Source organism: Panthera tigris, chromosome B1 (assembly GCF_018350195.1).
Source record: "Panthera tigris isolate Pti1 chromosome B1, P.tigris_Pti1_mat1.1, whole genome shotgun sequence".
Lineage (NCBI taxonomy): Eukaryota > Metazoa > Chordata > Mammalia > Carnivora > Felidae > Panthera > Panthera tigris.
This window is the reverse complement of record NC_056663.1, coordinates 187,377,705-187,393,738: the sequence shown is the minus strand read 5'-3', so window position 1 is coordinate 187,393,738 and position 16,034 is coordinate 187,377,705.

Sequence of the window (16,034 nt, the reverse complement as noted above, 5' to 3'; positions counted from 1 at the left end):
ATGGAAACCAATTTGACAATAAATTTCATATATTAAAAAAAATAAAAATAAAAATAAAGTAGACTTAGATAATAGAAACCTGTCTGGGAAGAAAGAAAGAAAGAAAGAAAGAAAGAAAGAAAGAAAGAAAGAAAGAAAGAAAGAAAGAAGAAATCCTGTAGTCTGAAATGGAAGTGTCAAAAGTCCAAGTAGCAGTCCTTGTCATTACAAATTAGTGGTGGTACTGGAGATACAATGAGTTTGAAGAAGATGAAGTCAATAGTATCTCTGTAAGTATTGAGTCTCTTACCTTCCAACCTTGTAGCCAGACTATGCTTAAACTACTTGCTCCATATCGTGCTAACTTTGTGAACTTTGGCAAATTATAATCATTTTAAGTTTTATTTCCTTGACCTTGTAAAGACTGGTGAAAAGATTAAATAAAATACTGTGTATCAAGTACCTGGCAGAGTGTTTAGAACAGAGTGGGTACTTTTCTTTTCCTTGATTCTTTGCTCATAGAGCATATTCAAAACACAGGGACTGGGGACAATTCTTGTAGGGTCAACTAACCACAATGGCCCGAGAGATACATCTAATTGAGGGTGACGATGAATGCCTCCCATTTATTTGACATTGTGCCCAGAACTTTGCATGTCCAATAATAATTAAGCCTCGTAGCAAACTTGTGAGAGAGTTGCTATTTTAACCATTTCACAGACAATGAAGTTGAACAACAGAAAGATTATGTGACTTGTCCAAGTTTAACTTGTCTGATAAATTGTGGCGCTTGAACATGAACTTGTTTCTCCGCCAAGAAACTTAAACCTTGGTACAGTAGTAAATAACAACAGATGATGGCAGATTAGACATAGTTAAGGTAGCTACAAGCACCCTAAATTCTTGAATTTGTGTCGTCACTCTTGATAGTGAAACATGAAATAATCTAGGATTTCTTCTTAGGTAATAGTTACCTTCCCCTTTGATCCAATATCCACTCCCCCCACCCCCCCCACCCCACACACATATTTTGTTCTTCTCTGAGTTAAATACATTAATGAGATAAGATTTGTAAGTGTTCATTTATAATGTGCACACCTATCTTTATTTAAATTTGATCACTCTTCAAATCAGCAGCGTATCTTAAAATGTAGCAACATTTTGGTAATGAAAAACTGTGCCGATAACATGGATTATGTTAACATTTGTGCAATATTTTTCTATGGAGGAATTTTTTCTCTTTGAAATATTCAATAAGCTTACAGCCAGTGGTTTAATTATTTTATGCAAGCATAATAGCTTCTCGATAACTGAAAGCACTGCCTTGTGACAAAGCTGGTTTCTATGTATTTTTTAATAAGGAAGGGTTCAGAGTGGTGATTTCTTGATATCCCTTAAGGCTTTTTAGTTGAGATCTTATCCAAGCAACACATTTTCTAAAAGTGTAAAGGGAGCAGTAAACTGTTTGCAAAGCCTGAAGCATCCCATTTATTTCTTGCATTTTTATTTTCCAGGAATATTTCTCTGTAAGAACACAGGTGGTCATAAAAGATTCTAGACAACTATACTCTTTGTTCAAAATCCCAAGCGTTCAAAATATTAATATATGCATGAAAATGCTGATAATCATAATAAAAATAGCAAACAGAAATTCTAGACTTGGAAAGTTGTAGTAGTATGAAACTTCTTCCCTATATTTATAACAATGTTCATTTATTATTCAGCTCTGAGACTTTAACCTGAGAAAATGACAATGAGTGCTCTGCTCAAGTGGATACCCAATCTTTCCAGTAAGTGCCAGTCACCAAAAATGCCCATCCTGTGAAGCAGCAACCTATTATTTTGCTGAGTTTTCACACTGGTTTTCCTGGGACAATGTTCAAGACAAAAACTGGCACGGATCTTCCTATCAAGAGTAATAGTTATATAAAAATAGACCTGGTCTTTATAATTTTTCTAAGTTTACTTATTGATTTTTAGAGAAAGACGGTCGATAAGAGATAGAGGGAGGGAGGGAGGAAGGTGCAGAGAGAGAGAGAGAGAGAGAGAGAGAGAGAGAGAGTCCCAAACAGACTCCATGCTCTTATCACAGAGCCTGAGCCTGATATGGGACTTGAACTCACAAACTGTGAGACCATGATCTGAGCTGAAACCAACTGAGCCACCCAGGTGTCCCTAGTCTTTATAATTTTTAAAAGTTAGATTTTTGCATGGATTGTAGACTCAAATTGACCTTTATGTTTTTGGCTGGTAATCCTATGGAATGGAGAATTTAAATGAACTGTGATTCAGAATTAAATGTTTGGCTTTAAAACAAACAAACAAAAAATGATATTCAGCAAATACTCTGGGAGATTCTGATCCAAGAGGTGCTTTATGCTGGGACTTGAGAAGTTGTGTTTTTTTGTTTCAAATCTCCTCAGAGAACAGTAGCAATATATATCTAGCACATTCTAAAAAATATGAATATATGTAATATAGGTAATAAACATGTATTATATTCATATATATCTATATGTTATAGATTTTAAAATAAACATATATAAGCCATATCTAAGCTTTATCCTAGAAATTCATTTTCTGCAATATCCTCTATTTTGACACAAAAATTACATATATGGGGAAATATTTATTTACTACAGCTTCTTATTAATTATTGGAGAATTAGAGATAAATGTCCAACACTGAGGAAGTTATTATATAGCCAAACAATGGAATACCACATAATAGAAATTAAATGTTAGATTTATAAAGTTGAAATGGATTTTCAAAAAGCTATCCAAGATATCCAATAGAATATAGTATATTATAGTATAATCCAGAAAATTTTAGGGAAATGATACAAAGAAAGAGGTACTTATGTTTCATCTTAAATCCCTCTCTATGAGCTGAATTTTATTCCTTTAATATTTATTTCTATGTATTGCTTTTGTAATATAATAAAGTAAATTATAAGTGTAAAAGCAATTCTGATGTTTTGATGTTTGTCCCGTGGTAAGAACACTAGGGGCCTCCTATAATGCTTGGGTGCTATACTAAGGTCTAATCAGAGTTCAGACAACAATATTACTCGAAATTTTCTCCAGGGAAGGAAATATTTGTCATATACTCAGAAATGCTCACACTTTAATTATCTTTCAAGTAGATCATGTGCTTGAGGTGGCTTTATAATACTTTTTCTGTCACAATGAAATGAAGTGTGATAAAAAAAAAAAATGTACCATTTCACACCCCCATCTAAGGACAGCAACTTATGAGACCTGATGAAATACCAACAATGCTAACACAATTGTCTGATTTCCAATAACAATGATGATAATAATAATAATACAATGAAGGTAAAAAATTTCCCCATGCTATGAATCAATAATGATACTGTGACCCTGACAGAAAACTCCACTCAGGCAGTTGATGGTACTATATTGAAAATATCCATCTTCCCCTGTTGGCAGATACTTTTCTTTTCTTTTTTTTTTAAGTAACTATTATATTTTGACCTTGTGATGAAAGGGTAAGGGGGTGTCAGGGCCAACCGTGAGGACTCTGGAAACCTGGAGCCTTGAGTCCCATCCTAAAAGACTTGAGGATAAGCCTTGAACACACCCCTTAACCTCTCTGTGTTTCAGCTTTCCTATCATCTGTGAGATGAGAATAGCACTTGCCATCTACCCCACAAAGGGGTTGAAAGAGACTACGAGAGAGTCCACGGAAGGCACTTTGAACTCTTCAGAAGTAAGCTTTTACAGAAGTACAAAACCCTTGCATCAAAGGACACGCTCATACCTTTCTGAGACATCAAGAGTGGTTCAGGGATAGGATAATGTATAGGCCTGACACTGAGTGTTCCTTTTCATTGAAATAATTGCCACAGCAATTTCTTTTCTTTCCTACCTGGATATTATTCTCATGCAGCCTTGACAAATCCCAACACTCCTTCTCAGATCACTGTGAGGGGTCTCTGAGGCTCATTTTTGGCTCATTCAGCTGCATTATTCAGCTGACAGGTATAAAATGTGTTACCCCCTACCTCTCTCTTTAGGCATTGCTAGAAAGCAATCGTCTGAGGAGAGAAAAGTAGAATACATTCCAGGAGGTCATTTGTGACTCCATGTGCTATGGCCACATTTGAGGCAGGACACAGCTAATTCACTCACACCAATTGTTCACTTTGACCTAGTCTGGAATCGTATCTCTTTCTCCAGCTATCCAACCTTCATTATTGAGTACTACCTGTGTACTAAGCCTTTTAGAGGAATGTTTCATCAGTCTTAGAAGAGGAACTTGCCTGCTAAATAGTGCTAAAATCATACGGCAATTCAAATCTTTCTTCAAGTCAACATCTTGAACAGAGGTTCTCAGTACTGGCTCCATATTACGATTACCTGAGTGATTTCAACTAGGTGGGTTAAATCTCTGCCTCTGCAGAGAGATGTTTTAAGAGTCTCCACACAACTATATTCATAGCAGCATTATTCACAATAGCCAAATGGTGGGAACAGCCCAAATGTCCATCGATGGCTAAACAGACCATGGTATATGCATTGAATGGAGTATTATTCAGAAATAAAAAGGAATGAATGAAGTACTGATATATGTGACAACGTGGATGAACCTCATGCTAAGTGAAAGAATCCAGACACAAAATTTCACATATTGTTATGATTCGTGTATATGAAATATCTAGAACAGGTAAATTCATAAAGACAGAATACAAATTGGTCACTTCCAAGGGCAAGGGAGAGGGGGTTATGGGGAGCAACTGCTTCATGGGTACAGGTTTGCCTTTTGAGGTGATGGAACTGTTTTGAAATTAGGTAGAAATGGTGCATATACCACACTTTATATCAAATGAATGAACAAATAAACAAATACACGGATGGTTTTCCATTATTTACTAAGTAAGACCCCTGATCTAGAGGGTCAGACATGGCTGTTACACCAATGTCACTGCAGCTGTATGGGGCTGGCTCCCTCCTGTGCGACTCCACCAATCACCACTCCATCTCTCAAGGTTCTTCTCAGCACAACTCATGGATTGCCCATAAGAGCATCAGCTAGAGTGTTGGTTTGTTACAGTGCATATCCCTAGGCCTCACTGCAGACCTACAGACCCAGAATCTCATAGCAGGAGACAGGCAAGTTTATGTGTTTAAAATTATTTTCCCGATGTATTCTTGTATATTAAGTTTTCCAATGATATCTATGGCCCTCTTTGGACCTTTCCTTTCTCTTGCTGGTCAGTCATTTTTTGAGTTTTTCTGTTGACCCAGCTCCTCTGGTAAGGGTTGAGTATATATAATCTCTTTTAATCTTCACAAATGGCAGTAATCCTCTTCCACAGGAGAGGAAATGAAGGTGGAGAGAGGGGAAATGACTCATCCAAGATTACACATTTATCAAAGGGTAAAACCAGTAACCACACTGGCTTATTTATAATAACCAAAGGTTTATTTTTCTTAAAAACGCTTTAAGACTTTATTCTGTGACAATCACATCATCCCCCCCAAATTATCAGCTACTGGCCTCTCAATACCCCATTGCTTCCATCTTCTAATATGGTCCCTAAAATGCTCTGTACCTTTTACCCATCCCTGGACTCATCCACAAATGAACCACCATTTTCAATAATCGTTCATGAAGCTTCCAGGTCTTTCTGACTTCAGGGGAAGGTGACCTCTCACCCTTGCCCCATCACATCTTACTGAAACCAAGCCAGTGTTGGATAAGCTCTTTTCCTACTGCTGTGTGTACTGCATTATGCACTGGCTTCTGCCTCTGCCCAGCTTTCCCACAACTATGGAGGGAGAAACAGCCTTTCTGGGATCCCAACCTTTCTCACCTTTCTCACTGCCTGGCACTCTCACTCCTATACTCACGCCCCAACCTGGACTTTCCCCTTCTCACTAGCAATAATTTCACCTTAGCTCAAATATGTTTAAATTCCACCCGCATATCCAAATAATAATATCATCTGAGTTTTAAAAAAATTTTGTCTGTGTTCTTAAACACCCTCTCTTATACCCATGCTCTTTCTTTTCTCATACCCCTTCCTTCAGCTCCACTATCCTCTTCAGAGTTATCAAAATCCATCTTCAGGCCAAATCCATTTGTCAATGTTCAGTTCCTCCACAGCATCTGGTCCTCTGACATTTAATCTTCCTAAACTCTCCCCTCCCTCAGCCTCTGGGATGATCTACCTTTGTTTTGTTTTTCTTATTCTTTGCCTCTGCTTAAGCAAGTCCCTTCAACTTTTTTGAACCTCTGAATCTTTACCTTTAAAATAAAGAAATATCATCTAACTCAGAATGTTGCTGCAGAGGTTCAGGGAAGTCAAATGTCTATTTATTTACTCATTCAACACTCCAGTGGAGTATCTACTGTATGCACAGTGCTGTGTCAAACACGGGTTTAAAGTTGAAAGGCACAGTCAATGACCTTAAGCAACTTCAAAGTGATCTGAAGAGACATCGTGACAATTAGTCATAGTGTTTTATTCATTCTTTCATTCATTTATTCATTTAATTGTCATTGAGTACCTATGATTTGTCAAGCAATTACCTAGTCACTGAAGACATAACAATGAGCAAATGTGAATTAGTCACTGTCCCCATGAAGCTTACATTTTCATGACAATTACCTATGGGGCTAGCAAAATAATATCAGAGAACAGTAAATGCCACAAGAGAAAAAAACAAGTAATAAGACACAGAGTTGTGGCAGTGAGGTGTGCTGGAAGTGGGGTCAGAAACTACTTCTCTGTGGAGGTGATATTTGGTCTAAGACCTAAATGATGACAATGAGAATCAGATATTTAGGAGAGACTTACATGAAGAAGAAGCGCAAGTGCAAAGGCCCTGAGGCCTGAATGAAATTAGCATTCAGAGGGGCAGAAAGAAGGCCACAGGAGCTTTCTGAATGGTGAAGAGATGAGACAAGTAAGACAGTTTGGAGAGGTCTTGTTTGCCCTGCTAATTATGGAATCTGGATATAACACTAAATGCAAAGGAAAGTCACCAAGAGGTTTAAGGTAGGACAATGCCATAATCTGATAAATACCTTAAAAAATCAACTAAAAACTGTGTGGATAATAGACTGCTTGGGGGACAGCAGAAGCAGGAGGACTAGTAATGAGTCCATTTCAGTAGACCAGACGCAGGGTGATGGCCGATATTGGGGTAGTGGCAATGAAGATGGTGTGAAACGCTCATATTTTGGTTACAGTATATGCCATATACTATATACTTATTTATTTACTTGGTGTTTTATATTTTACATATCAGAATTTAAGTTCTTTGAGCATTGCAAGCTTACTTTTGGTCACTGCTCTATCCCCCAATATCTAGAACTGTCCCTGACATACAGCGGATGCTAAATAAGTAAACATTTGTTGAATAAATGAATAAATGGCTTGGGTGTGGGTGCTGAGATAAACGCCAAAGTGTTTGACTTGAGCCCTTGGGTTGAGAGTGTGTTGTCAACTGCGGTGGGAAAGACCAGAAGAACACGTTTGTGGGTGGAAAACACTCCATCTTGGGTATGTTAGATATAAGACACCTCTTAGAAAGTAAATACTTACAGGTATATGGAGCTTAGGGCTAGAATTCATTCTTTTCTTTCTTTCTTTCTCCCACTCTTCTTCCCTCCCTTTTTCCCTCCCTCCCTCCTTCCTTACCTCTCTCTTCCTTCCTTCCTTCCTTCCTTCCTTCCTTCCTTCCTTCCTTCCCTCCTCTCTCTCTCTCTCTCTCTCTCTCACATGACTTCATGCCTCCCTCATGCCTTCCTCATGACTGTCATGCACACTCAAATTGAAGAACCACTCATCTAAACCACTGTCAGTTACAGTCATCAGAAAGAGTTGAATAGTCAATGGAGGGTTTGGGGAACTGTTCAAGCTAACAAATTGCTCTTATGTTTCTTGGCTCTCACCAAGTCTTGCTTTATCGATCAGCCTTGAATTACTTTGTCCAGAATCAAATGTTTTCTTTTTCAATTATATGGCAATGGTAACAACACAACTTCCCAAGCATAATTGTAGCATTTCAAAACACTTTCTCTTCTGTCATTTAATGTTAGCTTTGGAGGGGCCATGAATAGTAGAGATGGGAGTTCTAGCCCCACGCCACATATGACCATATTTAGGACTGTCCCATTGGGTGATTTATTGATGTTCACATTACAGGCTTAGGCAGATGTGAGACAAAAATTCACTGTTGGTAAATATGGGATGAATAGAGCTCAGTCTTGAGTTTTCCTTATAACTTTCGGGCACTATCTACTATAAAATAGATGCTAAATAAATATTCATTGACTGAGTTAGTAATTCCTGAAACAGACACTGCAGACTGCAGGTTCTAAGAAAATGCAGACTCACCTCAGCAAAAAGGAACAAAAAAAAAAAAAAAAGAAAAAGAAAAAAAGAGAGAGAGAGGGAGAGGGAAATAAACAAGAATAATATATCAGCCTGAGCATTTCTTTAATTGGAGATCCACTAACCAGCTCATCACATTTGGCAACATTATCCAGACCCATGATCCAGAAGCATGGAAGTTTTGGGGAAGAGACATAAATTAAATTCTGAAGCTATTAACTATCACTTTCTTCCTATTTCTTTAAGACAATTGATACAGTTTCTATAATTCTTGATGCCTTTACTTTTCTTATACTGTCGATTGTGAATTTGAAAGTGTTTCAATGCTTCTGTATTTTGATCTGTTTTGAATTACCTAAGAAATGCAAAACAAAACAAAACAAAACAAAAACCTGGCAACATGTCCTTCACCTTGTAATTGCTTCTTGCCAATGTTATCTGCCTCTCTTTATTTTAAACCTAAGACATATCCCTCTTCTACTGGAATGCTTTTAGCCTACCAGATGCGTGATAATAATGAAACATCCCTATATTTGCCTAAAGCTGTAGAATTTTCAATGTGCTTCCAAAATATAGTCTGACTTAGCTTCGCTTAAAAACCTCTAAACACAATTATTTGGTTTTTATCCTAATAGACATTTAAAACCAAAGGAAAAAAAAAGAGTGTTATTTATTCTTTAGTTACATTCATTCTGGACATTCATTCAGTGATACACTGAACCATTAATGACACTTACAATGATCATAACAGTAATAGCAAGTAATTTTTGAGCTCCTACTATGTCCCAACCACTCAGCGATGCTTTAACATGGATGGTAACATTTATCCAGCCCTGAGGGAGATACTATTGTTCTTACTTTAGTAGTGATGGAACTACAGCTCACTGGGTTTAAGTAACCTCCCAAATCACACTCAAGTTTAGCAGTTAAGCCAAGATTTGAATCCAGAACTGTTAGATTACAAAACTCATGAATTAACTGCATTTTGACTCCTGCCTTAAGGTAATTACCACCGCACTGCTAAATGCCTATCATCAGAGCTAATGATACAGGCATTGAGAAGACTCATTTAGTTCATAGGGTCAAACACAGTGGGTCTATATACATTTTATAGATGCTCTGTTGGGCTACATGAGTGTAAATACACATGGCTGGAAAATAAAAAACGCCTTCAGTTTCCTGGTTTAACGTCTAGTGACAGATAGGTTGATGGCAATCTCAAATTCTAATACCATTTAATCCCACCTCTAATCCTCTACCCCTCTCCACTCTTCATCTCATTTTCTGCCTCCGGCTGCAAGTTTTGATGTTGGAACTCTTGTTATTTCAATAAACACGTGTTCAGATCTTATTACATAGTAGGCCCATTTTGAGCATGATAGATATAGAAAAGAAGAAAGCAGTCCCTTATGTTAAGGATCTTACAGACAGGTAGGGGAAAGACCGATGTAAACACATAAGGGATTTGGTCTTTTTATATTTCAGCCTCAGTTCTTTGCAACTTCTCTTGGGTGACAACCCTGGGTGTTGACTGCCCTGGCTCTGTCTGACAAACAAACAAACACAAACAAAACAAAACTGTTGCTTCTATTTCTTTCCAAGGGAATGTCATCTCGATGATTGGACATTTAGCATTATCCCCATCTGTCTTGCATTGCTATCAGTAAATGTCCACCACACCTTCCCAGTTATTATACCCAGAAACACTGAGCCTTACGTTCACCTACTTCCATTCTTTCACCCACACACCCAACTCATCAGCAAGACTTCCTGGATTTACTTCTACAATGAATGCTATCTCCATCTACCTCTTCCAGGTTTTGCTATTCTCCACCCTGGTTGATGCTACTCTTCCCCACACCTGGACTACAACAATAAACTGCAGAATGCTAGCTCTATTCCTGCTCTTCTTCCCCTGCTCCAATCTATACTCCATATAACGGTCAGCGAGGTTTCTCTAAATCCTGAATAACATAATGTCACTCCAAGGCTGGAAACCTTTAAATGGAAACTTGATGCAGTCAGAATATATCCTAGCTCTTCCGTGTTGCCTACAAATTTCAAACCCCTGCATACTTCCTTAGTCTTATAACATTCTTCATCTCACTTGTGACACTGCCAACATACAGATCCTTCAAATTCATTACACACACTATGCTTCTTCTTATCTCGATGCCTTCCTACAAACAGTTCCTTCTTCTGGAAAATGCTTCCCTCTTCTTCACAAGGCTGGATGCTTCTCATCATTCAGGTCTTGGTTAGCATCACCTCGCCAGCTGACAATCCCCATAGTAGGTGCTTCTGGTACTCTGCCCATGTCATTTTGGGCCACGCTTGTGTCTTCATGAACATGAACTGTCACTGAGCTTTCACTCCCAACAGTCAGCTCTGTGTATCTTTGTCAGCAGATGAATTTCAGTGACCACTTGGAGAGCTAGAAGTGTCTATTGATTTCTATTTCTCTCTGCCCTGGAATGCAACCCTAACCAAAGTCTGGTGGATGAAGAGTAAAAATGCTCCAGCTCCCTCATTGGATGATGGGCCCAACTCTGCAGCTGAAATACAATTCCCTCAGAGCTCTCCTGCAGGACTGAGCCAAAGTTGTCCTCTGAGAGTCTTTGCTTGATATTGCATTCTTGCGTGCCCTCCTTCCTTTGCTTGCCCTATTCCCACTTTCCTACCATTTTTCCCTGGGAGCATGCTCTAATAAATCACATTGACACAAAATCTCATCTCAGGATATGCATCTGGGAAATCCAGCTAAGCCAGCCCTTCAGCCTTACCCAGTTATTCTCCATCAGTGCCCTAAGTTAATTTTGTTTGTAGCATGTGTCAAAGCTGTTATCTTACATTGATCTGCTTGTTCACTTGTGTCTTATCTATATCTCCTATAAGACTGTGAGCAAGTTGAGGGCAGGGACTCTACCCTTCTCTTTAACTAGTGTATCCTCTGCACCTAGTATAGTGGTTGACCCATAGTAGGTGTCTAATTAACATCTGTTTAATGAATGATTGAAAAAATAACAAAACATTTCCTGATGCCGCTCATAATCAAGGCTGAAATACCTGCCCCTTCTCTGGTTTCCATGGCTTCCATCAAATAGCTTCTGATTAGGATCCAGGTTTTCATGGAGTTTAACTATAAGGGTAGCATGCCTTGGTGATATGCTTGTGTCATGGTGACATAAGTATTCTGTCCATGTGACATTTCTAGTTGATATAACATGTCATTATCCCTTGAGTGTTTACTATTTGCTGGGTAGAACTAAGGTAGAGATATAATATTTTATTAAATTTTAGCAAACACTTTGGTGTGGCAGATACGTTATCTATGTATTTCTTTTTATTTTACTTTATTGTTTTTATTTGTCTTCATTTTTTAAAAATTTAAACCCAAGTTAGTTACAATATAGTGTAATAATGATTTCAGGAATGGAGTTTAGTGATTCATCACTTACATGTAACACCCAGTGCTCATCCCAACAAGCACCCTCCTTAATAATGCCCATCCCCCATTCAGCCCATCCCCCATACCTAATACTCTGGCAGCAACCCTCAGTTTTTCCTCTGTATTTAAGAAACTCTTATGGTTTGTCTCTTCTCTGGTTTTGCCTTATGTTTGCTTCCCTTCCCCATGTTCATTTGTTTTGTTTTTTTAAATTCCACATATGAATGAAATCATGTATTTGTCTTTCTCTGACTGACTTATTTCACTTAGCATAGAAACCAGGAGCTGGCTCTTTGAAAGAATTAATAAAATTTAAAAACCCTAGTCATTTGGATCAAAAAGAAAAAGGAAAGGACTCAAATAAGTAAATTCACAAATGAAAGAGGATAGATCACAACCAACACCTCAGAAATACAAACAACAATAAGAGAATATTATGAACAATCATATGCCAACAAATCGGGAAATCTGGAAGAAATGGAAAAAGTTCCTAAAAAACAAATCTATGTATTTCAGAAGAGAAAATTAAGATTTAGAGCTAAAGAATGTGCACAAGTTCACCCAGCTTGTCAGTGGCAAAGGCTCTATGAGAACACAAGTCTGATTGTAAGACACATGCTCTTAACTCTCATCATGCTGCTTCTGTTCTAGGTTGCTTAGCTTGAGTCATCTTCTTGGGGATTAATCAAGTGAAAAGAATAAGCTCCTGGGCCTTCATCTAGCTGGCCAAATCCTAGAATTCTATGACTTTTTTTGAGCAACTACTCAGCTCCAATGACAAGGGGTACTAAGGGTAAGGAGCTTTTTTTTTTTTTTTGCTTTCTCTGCCATAGGAACAATTGTGGAAACTCAGGATGGATGATGAGCATGAGTGGCTGAGTGGGGGGTTTTAGAAGATCTGTTCTGATACCCAGCATTCCACAAAATAAATGGAAGCCTTGTGATCCAAGGAGACAATAATTTCAAAGGCCTGAAAAACCAATGGAATGATGTAGGGATAGCACTGAATGATGAATGTATTCAACTACTTCCATATATACAACACCTACATATGGCAAGTATGCACTTGATAGGAAAAAGACACACTGAAATAAGAACCGGAAAGATTCCTCCCAAAACTAGTGTGGGACACAGCTGGTTAGCAAAATGGCTAAGAACACAGTGCATATGCTAAGCACGTGTATGCAGGCAGCTCACTGCTGAATCTGAACGCTGGCTCTACCACACATTAGTGATATTACTTAATCTCTCTGTGCATGAGTTTCTTCATGTGTAACATGAAGATAAAAACACTACACCCACTGAGCAGAGTGGTCCTGAAGATTAAAGGAGTTAATATTTGTAAAGTGCTTAGAATAGTGCCTGACACACAATGAGCAACATCAAAGTTGTACAAGAAATACATTAGAGCTAGAATAAAATAGACACAAGATATTATGGAGTACGCAGGGAAGAAACACTTGACTGCACCTGGCCTGAGTCTACAGCACCAGAAAAGGATCACAGAGATATAATATTTGAGGTGACTCTTAAGAGAGGACCCGGAAATCACCAATGAAAGAGGGGAGGGAAAGAGAAAGACCAGCAAAAGGAACAGCAGGGAAATGGGAAACTGCTTGCTATGTACCTGAGTGTGTTTGCACAAGGAGCAACAAGAGAGGGGAGTGAGGCATAAGATGATTGGCTAAGAGGAGCCAGGCCATGAAGGGCCTTGTTATGTTATGTATGAAGTACCATTAGAGAATGTTAAGCAAGAAACATTTCATGATCAGACTTGCAATCTACAAAGATCACTCTGACCACAATGGGGAGGATGGATTTTGTTGAGTGGAGTTGGGAGCATGAAAACCATTTACTGGGCTGCAGGCGTAAAAGCCTGGCAAGAATGGCAAGAGCCTGGAATAATAGCAACAGACAAACCAATTTTGCTTGCTATGGTCAAATTTGTAGTCAGCTTATTTTGAGTGAAGGTATTGACCTTGAAGGCGAAGAGATAAAAGCACAATCAAAAATAAGCTTCACAAATCAGAACTTGGTGCTCCAAATTAAAAGCCAGCCGTCGTCTCCTGTTTGATACACGGAATGCAGTTAAATGCACACCGTTTATTTCTGACTTTTGAACTCATGGAATAAACTGTCAATTTTTATGTTACCTGGAACAGTAAAGAAACAATTACATGTTAGAAGATTTTTTTTAAGTTTACTGATTTATTATACGAGAGAGAGAGAGAGAGAGAGAGAGAGAGAGCATGAGTGGGGGAGGGGTAGAGAGATAGAGAGGGAGAGAGAGAGAGAGAGAGAGAGAGAGAGAGAGAGAGAGAGAGAGAGAGAATCCCAAGCAGGCTGCACACCACCAGTTCAGAGCCCAATGCGGGGCTCAAACTCATGAAACGGTGAGATCATGACCTGAACTGAGATCAAGAGTTGGATGCTCAACCAACTGAGCCACCCAGGTGCTGCTGGAAACAATTCTATGTTTGAAAGGGCTAAGGAGTTCTATAAATTTCCTACATAATAAGATAATTTATCTGTGATTATGGTAATTCCCATAAATAATTATTCGGGAATTAATTCAGTGAGACTGTAACAATAATTGTCAAAATTTCTTGAGCACTTACTCATTTCCACTATACTAGCAATTTATGTATATTATCTCATTTAGTCTTGTCAATAATCCAAGGAGATAGGCATTATTAGTCCCATTTCACAGATGAGAAATATGAGTTTAAGTGTATTTAGCTACTCCCCTAACGTCACAGAGATATCAAGTAGCAGAGTGAGAACACAAGTCTTTCTGAATGTTAGGAGTCCATAATGATGATGTCTGTGGTGTCAGCTCTTGCACTGATGAATTTGAGCTCAGGTATACTTTTAGGGAAATGAACACACTACTTCCCAAAGCTTGCTGTGCATGGTTAAGGCATCGTTTTTCCTATGCCAGTGGATTTTCATACAAATTATTATGCTTTCATTTTCATATAATGATGTTTTTATTGAGGCCCAGCATCTGACTTAAAGTAACAAATTATTACTTAAATACAAAATGCCAAGCAAACTAAGTTTAAAAAAGATTGAAGACAACACAAAATGACCCTGTGGCAACAGGCTCCTGTTGGCAGAAAGGGGTATAATGCACTATTGACCACTGGATGATCTGGAGTCAGCCAGGATGGACTTTGAGTCCCAGCCCTAGCACTTACTATCCGTGAGATACTGGGCAAGTCACATAGTGACTTTCCTTATCTGTGAAGTGGGGGTGACAGTGACTACAATGCAGGCTAGTTTTGACATTCAATGAAATGACACAGGCAGAAGGACTAGTTCAGCGATGACGAACATTATGGATACTGCTTCAAGTTTAGTTGTTTTTTTTTCCCCCAAGTGTGACTGACTCAAAAAATTTGTGTTATTGAATTTGCCTAGCTGGGATAATATTCATCGTGGCAGTTTCCTACTGTTTTATATGTTCTTTTAATTGAATTTGTTTTTCATTGAAGAGTGCATTAAGCTGCCTTTTCATTCTCTTATGAGGATAATGTCATAACCTTATGTTTGACTAATCTCAAGTCCTGAATGGAAAAGGTGAATTTAAAAAAATCTCTTCTGGAGTTATTTTTATACCATCTATCCTGTGTACAACATAACAATCCTGCAGCTAAGTTTTGCAACCCATTCTAAAAGGTCACTTTTAATGAATTGGGCTTTCCGTGTATCAATCTTTCTACATTTACATTTTCTGGAATTTCAACAGCAGAATTTTCTTAAACTAACTGAATAAATATTCAAGTCTCAGTGTGCATTTTGAAATGACTATCTGCATCATGTTTTTAGATGAAAACAGAGTCTCTGGCTGCACATAAACAGGTTTTACTGATCTTTTAATGGGACCAAGTGAAACAGAGTGCTCTCAACGTTTATGAATATTATATAGGGATGCCATTCCCCATTCTAATATTTTCTCATTTTAACACCAATACTACTGCTTTCTTTCACTAATTAGCCATTAATGTTCCTTTGGAAGACACAGATCACTGGCAGGGTTCTAAATTAATGAGCCTGACTTTGTCTTGAGGGAGGTAGGGGAGAACAGGAAGTTATAGACATGTATTAGTCACTGCTTCACTCAAGGAGAAGAAGGATAGTTCTTTTACATGTGGTCTTTGAAAAGGTCGTGGGATATTTGAACTAAGGGGCAATTCATTCACCAATACTTTCTGAACACACATTTTGTATCAGGCA